This window comes from Polypterus senegalus, chromosome 1, assembly GCF_016835505.1.
Source record: "Polypterus senegalus isolate Bchr_013 chromosome 1, ASM1683550v1, whole genome shotgun sequence".
Lineage (NCBI taxonomy): Eukaryota > Metazoa > Chordata > Cladistia > Polypteriformes > Polypteridae > Polypterus > Polypterus senegalus.
Window position 1 is genome coordinate 141,136,959 of NC_053154.1, and position 11,863 is coordinate 141,148,821.

Below are 11,863 nucleotides of genomic sequence, written 5' to 3' on the forward strand. Positions count from 1 at the left end.
GAGTTTTAATTCTCCTGATTTTTTTAATAAATCCAAATTAACAATTATAAATATAATTCAATGATGAGAGCAGTATTGTTTAAAGTAATTTTCTGTGATTTTTTACTCACAGCAGTCTTAATACTTTTCTAGACATCATTTTTATTTCACTTTAGTTTATTTTCAGGATATTTGGCTGCTATTGTCTTGCCCTTTTATTGTTTGACATTTATAGGAATTGATCTGTCCAGTGGCTTCCTCACCAATCTGATAATACCCAATATCAGAAATTTTTCCATCCACTTTGCTGCTCCAAAAATATACTTGGGGATTAAAGGGTGTCTACTTGACTGATTTGTCTTCATGTTGAATTAATTTATGCAAACATCTCTCTATGTAAGAACAAAATAGAAATAATCCAGCCGTCTATCCAGTATCGAAATAGCTTAATCCACTTCAGAGTCATAGGAACCTATCCTCACAGTGTTGGAGTCACGGCAGGAGCCATCCACTGACTGGGCACCACTACAAATAGTCCATCTGCTTGTTGTTGTGCTGGTGCAGTGGCAGGTGCTGTCACCTCACAGTGCCAGGAGACTGGAATCAGATGTCTTCTTCTTCATTGTCAATTTAAAGGTTAGTGTGTGCATTTTTCAGGTATTTCTGTTTTACTGGCAAATCCCAAACTTGTGCCCAGTAGGTGGATCAGCCCAAGGTAAATGAGCATGCATTCCATCCAGAGTTGGTCTCTGCATTTCACCTGATATTGCTGGTGATCAGCTTTGTATTCTGCTAGCATAGACTTATGAAATTCAATGATGGACAGATGGACTGTTGGAATGAAGAATTCTAGTTGTGTGAAGGCACAGGAAATTTCTGGCTGTCAGGATTGACCTTTTCTATGCACTTCTTCTTGAGGTGGACATAATAATTAAAACATTTGGAGCGCCTATTGTACAGCTTTAGAGACTGAACATTTTCTTGCCCATAATGCAAACTTTTGGCATAGGCAGTATCCATGAGCTGTAGTTTCTTCTGGACCATGTTTTGCCATTAGGAATTGCACAGATCAAATGCATGCCCTTTTTTTCCTACCTCTAGTTTATCTCACAACATGATCTGTGTTTTCTTGCTCACAATAAACAACTCACGGGAACTGGTTGGGCCAGGTGAGGGGTAGGCAAAGAGGCCCTGGATACAGGTTTGTTTTGAAGTGTCCTCTATCATGGAGAAAGAAATCTAAGACAAGAAGTACATGCCTGATTATCCTCATCATAATCACACACTTCACCCTCATCTGGGCCATGTGCCTAGGAGCTCTGGATACCTTTAGGGAGGCAATGCCTTCTTCAAAACATGAGAATCAAAGAGGCTAGTGTTTGCGTCAGTAATACCTGACAAGGCTGTGACACCTTAGACCAGAAATATGCAGCATAAACAGCAAAGGGAAAAAGACTGATTGTTCAAGCTAAGTAATGGACTATGAACATTAAAACATGTTTTTATTATAGTAGTGTTAATAGATTATGACAAGCAGATGCTCTTATACATTCAAATCATTATGCATTAATTATTGTAATGGATGTACTGCTACTGTGGGCCTCGGCAGGTGTCATTATTATCACTGAAAAGCCCAGGGATACCAGAATATATAGTGCTGTCCTGGCTACACTCTATACCAGCTTTAGGCCCTCTGCTTCTCCTCCACACAACTGCATTAACCTACTATCCTAAAGAAATGTTGCACAAAGAAAATTTAGCAGATATTTCCATTGTGTCTGATACGTCAGAGTTCTGTTACCTTTGATATCTCCTGCAACATACTGATAGATAAAATAGGCACACAGAAATGACTTAAATCTGGCAGAGCTTAGAAAAACAAGATGTTTATGGATCATCCATGGGTCCACGTTACAAGGGACTAGAGCTGTGATCTCCATTTCCTTCTGCTTGACCAGCTTTCTTATCACAATAAAGTCCTTCTTCAGTCTTCTGTTGCTTTGTAAGCAAAATAGCCTGATAATTTATTAGGTTTAATTCTAGCTGCTAAATGAAATGGTGGCAGAGGAGACAAGTACATGTTTGTAAAGTAAGCTTTATGAGACGCAGAGGTGGCCAGAGAGCTTGTGAAATGCCACGATGAAACAATGTCATTTTGTTTTTTAACAGGTGACTTATAAGATGAGGATGTTGCAATAACTTAGTTGTATGTTTTTACAAATGGAATACAGGTGGGGTAAGTGACATGCTCAGGGTCACACAGTGAGTCAGAAGCTGGGACTGAACTGTCAGACTTGTGGTTTAAAGTTAAATGCTCTAGTCACAACATGACTGACACAGTCTATGAGGGTATGGGGAAATTAAGGAATAATTATGACCATTTGTGGTATTTGCAGGTTCTATAATACAGACAGCCATGGTCAGGGCTCCAGGCCTTTGCATGGCACACTCAGTTTAGAGTCACCTGTTTACCTAGGCTGCATGTCTTTGAGAATGTGGCAGTAAAACCAGAGTACCCAGAGGAAAACCGATACAGATGTGAAAATCTCCACATGGACAATGATCAGGCAGAGAAGACAAATCCAGGAGTCTGGATCTGGGAAGCAGCTGCACTAAAGGTACTACAATTGAACTATTAAAAATAAAATTGTATACCTTATATTACATCTGATGTATGTATCTTTTAGTTTTCACTGCTTTTTATACATTACATCCCCATGTAAATAATCTCTGGGTAAAATATAGTGAAAAAATGATAAAATAGTTTATTCCAAGATGTGCACTGAAGTTAGAAAATAGAATGAAACCTCACACATTCATCTATCCATTCATTCACTTTCTGAACTTTGTAACTACATTGCAAGGTATCAGGTAGCCACTTGTGTTACAGTACAAAAGCAAAGAGTACGACTATATATAATTATGACACAGTGTATTTACAAAGTATTCAGACCCTTTCACCTTTTTTCACATTTTTCTATGTTGCAGCCTTGTGCTCAAATCATTTAAATTATTTTTTTCTCCACATCAAGTAACACTCAATACCGCAGAATAGGAAAGCAAATATAGGATTTTAGAAATTTTGGTTCATTTATTAAAAATAAAAAACAGAAATAGCACTTTGACTAAGGTATTCAGACCTATTGCTATGGCACTTGGTTCATGTGCATCCAATTCTGTTTTCGTCATTGAGATGCTTCTACACCTTGTTTGGAGTCCACCTGTGGTCAGTTCAGTTGATTGGTCATAACTAGTCAACCAGTCATATTTATTTATAAAAGCACATTTAAAACAACAGATACTGAGCCAAAGTACTGTACAAAGGGGCAATAAAATAAACACAATACCAACAATGATGTAAGAAGAGATTAAGAAAACAATCAATTAATGCCATCCCTCACACCTTACACACAGTGAAAGGCAGATGAGAAGAAGAAATGGTTTTAGGAAAGGTATACACAAATCTATAGTAGGTCCAACAATTGACAATGGGTGTCAGAGCGAAAACTAAAACATGAGGTCAAAGGAATTGCCTGCTGAGGTTAGGGGCTTAGGGACAGGATTGTGTCGAAGGATAAATCTTGGCAAGGCCACAAAAAGGTTTCTGAAACACTGAATGTACCGAGGAGGACAGTTGCTCTTCCTGGGCCTGGTCACTCAGCCATAACTGAGTAATTGTAGGAGAATAGCCATGGTAAGAAAGTTGACCAAGAAACTGATGGTTACTCTGGCCGAACTTCAGACAACCTGTGTGGAGGTGGAAGAAACTTTCAGAAGGACAACCACTCCGCTGATCTGGGCTTTATGATAGAGTGACCAGAAAGAAGCATCTCCTAAGTAAAACACATGTAAGCCTGTTTTGAGCTTGGAAAAACACACCTAAAGGACTCTCAGATTGTGAGAAACAAGATTCTCCAGGCTGATGACACCAAGATTAGTGTCACTTCTGGAGGAAACCAGACATGGCTCACTGCCTGTGCAGTTCCATTCCAATAGTGAAACACGGTGGTGGCAGCATCATGCTGTGGGGTTGTGCTTCAGTGGCAGGGACTAGTAGACTAATTGGGAACAGAAAAAGCTGAATTGAGTTATCTACAGTGATATCTTTAATGAAAACCTGCTCCACAGTGCTCTGCACCTCACAAAGCAAAATAAACACAGGAACAGCTTAGGGTCAACTCTGGAAATGTCCTTGAGTGGCCCAGTCAGACACTGGACTTGAACCCAATCAAACATCACTGGAGAGACCTCCAAATAATTGTTTATTGATGGTCTTCATCCAGTCTGACAGAACTTGGGAGAATCTGCAGAGAAGAATAGCAGAAAATCCTCAAATCCATGTGTGCAAAGTTTGTTGTGTAATAAGACAAAAAGATTTCAGGCTGTCATCACTGCCAAAGGTGTTTTAACTAAGTATTGAGCAAAGGGTTGGAATAGTTTAGTGATAATTCAGCTTTTTATACTTATACAATTTGCAAACAATTCCTAAATCCTGTTTTCTCCCTGCCATTCTGGAGTGTTGAGTGTTGTTGGCAGAAAAAATGAATTTAAATGATTTTAGCACAAGACGGCAGAAGAGCAAAATATAAAAACGTGAAGGAGTCTGAATACTTTCTGAATGCACTGTATACAGGGCCAGTGCTACCATTAAGGCGAATTAAGCATTCGCCTAGGGTGCGGATCATAAGGCAGGTTTAAAACCTGTCACACGGGTTAGCTACCGAACAGTCTGTTGGCGCACTTATAAGCTTGGCCTAGGGAGTAAAATAACCTAGCACCAGCATTCCAGCATTTATTGTATATATATATATATATATATATATATATATATATATATATATATATATATATATATATATATATATATATACATAAATATACACACACACATATCTATCTATCTATCTATCTATCTATCTATCTATCTATCTATCTATCTATAGGAAGGGATACTAATACATTTGAAAATGCTACTCCAGAATAAGGACTATACATTGGAAGAAATCAGACTTATCTCTAGCCTTTGTAAATAGGTTTCTGTGTGGCGAAAAGGAAAAAGTAAATTCCATTGTCAAGATTTAGCAGGCTCTGTTAGCCAAAATATAGTTGTTAAAGAGGACAGACATTCCAGTTCCAGTAATCCATGATAAAATGTGCATGGCACACACAGTCTTGGGGGATTTTTCTCTGGACGCTCAGGTTAACTTGAGCAAGGGAAACGCGGTACTGTATATATAAATATAATGTATTATTATTATTATTATTATTATTATTATTATTATTATTATTATTCTCTTTCCAAACACCCTTAAAATGTAGGTTTTAGGCTAAATGATACCTTTAAATTTGCCCAGTATGATCAGGCTAAGTTTGGGCGTGTGCCCCGTGATGGATGGGCAAGCCGTCTTTGCTTTCCGCTTTGACTCTGACAATACCATGATAGACAGTTAGTTGAGTTCTACACAATCCTGAACTGAGCTAAGAATAATTAACTACAATGTAAGCAGTCGTTTTCGGCCGCCTGATCATCTTTAATGAAGCCTAAACTTTAAATCGTTCTCGGCCTATGCTATAGGTATTAAATACAAATTTGCATAGTAAAAAGATCAGTATATACGGGGCCGGACGGGATGCCCATCGCCAGTCGTCGCGTGTGCGAACGCGCACACGCACAACCCCTCACACTAAAGTACCACTTTGAGGGGCGCGGGGAGCGGATGCCATCCCGGCAGTACGAGGCTTAAGGGGTGAATTAGGAGCGGCCCCTGCAAAAGATCGCTTGTCATTCTCACGTACCAGCCTCTTTTTAACGTTATGTTGAACACGATTTGCAATAGACGTATTTAATAGTACTTTAAATGGTTTTAAAGTAACTGAATTATAGTACTACAATTAACAAAACTATGCATACCTAAATGCTAATAATTTATTCCTACCGTGCCCTCCATGTTGACCACATGTAAGCCTGCGGTCATCAGCCGATTAGTGCTTAAACATAATAAAGATTTTATTTAGCCATTTATAATTACTGTAACACGAATGAATGCCTTGCATGATCACGTTAGCCTCCCATTTTTTCCTAGTTCATGACTGTGGAATCTTGACAACAAGACCACACAAATTGAGCACATCACGCTTGAAAAACTCAAATCGAGGAGAAGAAATTCGAGCTCCTGTCGCTAGGGGGCACTGCGTCCCCGCACATTACAAGCGACGCACACGCTCCGCTCGCTACGGGCTCTGGCTGCTGAGCTGCGTTTTATATTATTATTATTATTATTATTATTATTATTATTATTATTATTATTATTATTTCCACACAGAGTAAGTTTTCTTTTATTCTGAAACCGCATTAAGACAACAGAAAAAAGCAACCATTTCATGTAATTATTGTGTGAACTGCTTGTCTGTTTTAGTTTAGGCCCTAACCCTTTTTTTTCTCTACAGATTTCCTTATCTTCACAAAATGCACGAACTTCGGTCTGTTTCCTCGAACTGTATAAGGAATTACATTAATTACTAATTAAATTGTAAGGACGATCTTCATTTGTATTCATTTTGCTCTTTAACGTTTCACATTCTTAGCTAGGGATCCGGTTCTTGTGTCTTAATGTGTGTTAGATTTTTGAGTTTCTGAATCTGCGGTTAAATGTCAAAATAAACTCTCATTCTTGCCATGCAATACCTGCAACTGAAGTTGAGCAAGAAGTTAATTTCTTTCGATGGTGCAAAAAAATGTTGGGTTTGGAATTGACTAGGTAGCCTATGGGTGAAAACCCGAGTGAAGTTTAGTAATATATATTCTGTAGGTTGGACTTGTTTAATGTCAAGTCTTCCAAATAGCTGGACCTCTTCTTGGTGTTTTTGTTTTCAGTTGGTCTGACATGCAAGTAAAAATCTCACTGTGCCTCTGTTCTGTACACATGACAAGATTACTATTACTACTACCACTAGTACTAAACCAGTAATAAAAAGAGAGAGTTTAATTGTTTGTGCTATATAAATATTGTGTATAATGATAATATATATAAAATATTATTACAATCATACATTCACAATATAATGAATAAATATTCATTCTGTATAATTAGGCTATCAGACAAGCAATTTCATGGATGCGACTACTATATGGGCACAGGTAAGTAAAATGACTTACTCAGAATCTTATAGTTAGCCAGGTAAGCATTTAAATTGTAGCCTTGTGTCTTTTTTCCAATTCTTCCTGTCCATATTACACTGGCCACTCAGCAATATAGGGATGCAATTCATTCATTTGAATCAGAACCCAAGACTGCATCACGAGAGGATGTACTTTATAACTTGGCGATCGTGAAATTACACATACAAGTTCTGAAAGCCTGGAACTCTCAGACTGGTCTTCTCCAACTACCTACTAATGAAATTGTTACAAAGAATACATTTTGAAAGTCAATTTGCCTAATACAGTCTCACTGGGGAGAGTCTGTTCTGGCAGCATGAACCAATACTGAACTGGGCACCAGCTAAAAGCAAAGCAAGCCCATACGTCTCCCAATTGGCAGGCCCATGTCCTTGGCATGTGGAGCACCTAGAAAATCCCAAGTGGAAACAAAGAGAGATAGCACAGATTCCACCCCGGCAATGAAAAGGCCAGGAGGTGCACAGCGTGCCTCATCAGAATAATGCAACGGAAAACACCTTAAGCCCTTCTTGGAAAAAGGGTGGATGGGCAGATGCTTATAAACCAGTTTGAGAGCTATCAAATGCCGGCTCATTTAGCGTTCCTTTGCAGAGTGGATCATTGACAAAAAGAAACAGTATCCATGATGAGAGTCTACATTGGTTCAGGTGTGGGGGCTTTATTTATTTCTGTAGAATATTACTATTATCATAATAATAAAGAAAGTGAAGATGTAATGTTTTTTATGTTTTTATAAGACAAGAGTGGTCTTCTCAAAATATGTCCACACAGTGAAAGTAACCATATAAAATACTTCTTTTATATGTGTATCATGGTGGTGCAATAGATAGCATTGCTACCTCCTGATTCCAGAGTCTTGGCACTATCAATGTGTTGTTTGCACCCTCTCGCAGTGTATGGGTTGGTCTTCCTCCCGTATCCACGTGTGTGTTAAGTTGAATGGAGATTCAAAATTAGATGTGTGAGTGAGGGAGTCCCATTAATGGTGGGCTCTTGCCTTGTGCCCTGTACTGCCAGAATGGTGACTCTAAATCAGATTCAGCAGGTTTGCAAATGTTAGGTATATAACCTTATCTTCTGTCACGTCTATGTGTCTGTGGATCATTCTCAGGGTTACTCTATGGTATGTGGTGCCACCTTGGGTCGAGAAGGGGTGCTGTCCCTAATCATGTTCTCTCCCATTTTTCCCACAGCACAGAGAAGAACCACTGAAGGTACCCGACTCCGCCCTTTCCTGTTACGTGTCTGTATATCACGGGGTCAGCAGAAGGAGGCGGCACTCTGAGGGCAGAGCATGGCACGGGTGGAGCTCCTGTCATATAACTTAAACATAATAAGAAGCCCAAATGGGGCCATTTTGGTTTGTGTGATTTGGTACCTTTACACCATTGGGCACCTGTATTTGTTGTTAAAATGCATTGAAGTAAACAGGGACGACTAGGTTGGCACCCCAACATTTCCTTGTCTGGTCCTTGCAATTCTTTGCTTGTCCACACTTCTTATTTCAGAGCTACACTTAAACCTTTTGATTTATGTCAACAACTCAAAAAAATGATTTTTAAACTTTTGAAATAAAAAGTATGGACAGACTGACCATCCTGTGAGTTATTATTCTTGGTTTCTTTGTGCTGTTATCGTTACCCAGTTTTTTTTTTTTACAGGTTCAGGATAAACACATAATTCTTTGCATATATCTGTTATAGTTTAAAGACAGGAATATTAAGTGACCTGCTCAGGGTCACACAAGGAGTCCAGGGCAGGAATTGAACCAACAAACCAGAGGGCTTGAGGCCAGTGTCTTATTCACTGCCCTTTGGTCAGAGTCTGTTTTGTATTCTTCCATCTGAAAATGTGTGCAGTATGGCGCTGGGATGTCACCACAGTGTCTGCATTCATCTTTATGGACCTGCATTTTAACTGCAGCTTGGTCAATGTGTGGAGTTCACATGCTCTATCTGTGCCAGTGTTGGTTTTTATCCAGATATTCTGCTTTACCCTCACATCCCAAAGATGAGCTTTTTAGATTCATTTGTGATTTTACATTTACAATTGTACCTTGAGGCAGACTGGCATCCCATTCAGGTTGGTTATTGCCTTGTGCCAGGATAGGCTGTTAACTCTTCCTGACTCTACATAAGCAAAACAAAAAAAAAAAAAACAGGTAACACACAAGAGTTCATTTTAATTCATCCAGGAAGGAAAAATGAACATGGTGAAATTCTTTAACAAGTACATTATATATTTTAAGTGGAAGTTTTTATGTCTTATGAAAGAATGATGATTACCCCAATCTGCATTCAAAAGCTTAACATACCATATTGACAATCATTTTTTTTACTGCTACTTAATTTAACAGTTTTCTTGATTCTGGATTTTCCTTGTGTTACTGGCTCTGAAGTCTGGTGGACAGTTGTCACCATCCCTTTGTTATAGGGTTACAATGCCATCTTTTAGTCCACATCTAATTAGTGTTCAAAGTGAGCCTCAATGATTTCTGTGGAGCGGTGTGTGTGAATGGACAGCACATTTAGATTTTCACATTGCATTTAATATTATAATGGTTACCACCCTAACACACAAAATAGCATTAATTTAATATCAAAGCTAATTAATAATAATAGAAGCAAAGATAAATAATAATAATAATTCAGTATCAAAGCTATATTTGCATGAAGCCTCACTGCCATGAGCCCATGTAGTACTGCATGATTCAGCTCGCCCAGTGCTCATACCCACCTTCTACAAACATTACCATTTTCAGTCTCATACAGTTTTACAGTACAGTTTTATGGTGTCTTTTCAGTGACCACATTACATATTCAATTACTTTGAACATTCCCCACATCCATTTTCTCACCCACACTTTCACTAAATTTGAAGAGGTAGCAATTCTCAACAACTAGAAGCAAAGGATCACACAGAGATTAGATTTGCAGTCAATGTGTTCAGTTGAAAGTGAACAGTTTAGAGTATACTGGAGAAAAAAAAAGAAATATATAAAAGAAATAAAAATCTAAACTATGGCAATTGAAAGAGAAGTTAGGCCAGCCCAGACCAAGCCTTAGGATTCATAACTGACTGTGAACCCCCAGAGTTTTATTTTCTTCAGGGATGCTACTGACTCAAGATTTTGTTTTCCTCTTCTTTGTTGTTAGCTGGTCATAACTCAATGAAAGTATTAATCAACATACATTGTTAGAATACATTTATATTGCAAATGGTTGTGTTTTACAGTGTGTTTATTTGTGTACATTATGCTTTTCATAAAATTTGCAATTTGAATTTTATCTGTAAACCTCTTCCTACGCTCTGAGCCTGTATTCGGAGAAAAGCTTGGTTTGTTTATTTAAAACTGAATTTCTGTCTTTCTATTAGCGCATTATTTGTACAAATCTTATACATTACAGTCTATAGCTATAGTCTGAAGAATATAGGCTAATAAAATTTAAGATTGTGTACATATAAACAAGTAGTAAAAAATATAAAACAACTTCACTAATACTAAATTAATAGCACTACATATCCCCTAGGTTGCAGCAACAGGTCAATAATGTGCCTGAAATTCGAGCTTGAAAGAAATAAAAATGGAAACAAGTCCACTGAATGTTACCATTTTTGCCTTTGTGCCTTTTAACCTCAATGTCTTCAGAACACAACTTGATATCAACATGATTTTTACTTCAAAAGAATTAGAAAATGTTTGCATAACAAAACAGCTCCAATTTCAGGTTTTATTTTAACCACACTTAATATTGAGAATTTAAAATATATCAGCATGCTGAATTCATGTTTTGACTAAGGCAAATAATAAGCAAGGAGATGACCCATTTGTGATGAAATCCATTCTTGACCTGGAGTGACAAAAGTCTTTTTAGACAGTGAGAGTTGCGGACGCTTTGTGAAGATCATCCTGTCATAAATTAGAAGTTCCTACGAATAATAGTTGCCAACAATAACTTAAAATGCCCACTAGAGGTGGGGGACTATGAAACTCTTTCTAGTCACAACAAGGGCAAATATAGAATCTTTATAAATAAAAAGATTTATTCTTACAAAAATGCTCTGTGGTGCAAAATAAACTCTGAGGAGTGCAAAGACACATAAGACAATACCTTTAAAATAGTTCATCCCAAAAGCAAACACAGTTCCAATAAAAAATCCAAGAGAATGGCAGAAAAATAGAACAACATGTCACAAATATCCAATCAGAAATATTCCAAAAGAGTAAAAAAAACAAAAAACAAAAAACACAGGAGACCTCACCAACTTCCTAGTGCATTCAATGAACCCCAAGGGACTGCAGGTTTTTCTCACCTTTTATAGTGATGAGGGCCGTCCCTTCATGGTGATGGGCAGGTGCCTCGCCACCCACAAAACACTAAGTGCATTGAAAAAGATACCTAGACATAAAGATGAATAATGTGAACATAGGGCGGCATGGTGGCGCAGTGGTAGCGCTGCTGCCTCACAGTTAGGAGACCTGGGTTCGCTTCCCGGGTCCTCCCTGCGTGGAGTTTGCATGTTCTCCCCGTGTCTGCGTGGGTTTCCTCCCAAAGACATGCAGGTTAGGTGGATTGATGATTCTAAATTGGCCCTAGTGTGTGCTTGGTGTGTGTGTGTGTGTCCTGTGGTGGGTTGGCACCCTGCCCAGGATTGGTTCCTGTATTGGCTGGGATTGGCTCCAGCAGACCCCCGTGACCCTGT

At 38.4% G+C, this 11,863-nt stretch overlaps 1 long non-coding RNA gene across 2 annotated transcripts; it reads left to right on the forward strand.

Moving 5' to 3' along the window:
• Window positions 1-473: 473 nt before the first annotated feature.
• LOC120518489 lies at window positions 474-8,654 on the forward strand. Of its 2 annotated transcripts, XR_005631245.1 has the most exons (5): window positions 474-615; window positions 2,149-2,215; window positions 2,376-2,597; window positions 7,071-7,117; window positions 8,353-8,654. It is a non-coding gene; the product is annotated as an uncharacterized LOC120518489 (long non-coding RNA). The 2 variants fall into 2 exon arrangements; XR_005631246.1 differs by lacking the exon at window positions 2,149-2,215.
• Window positions 8,655-11,863: the final 3,209 nt, after the last annotated feature.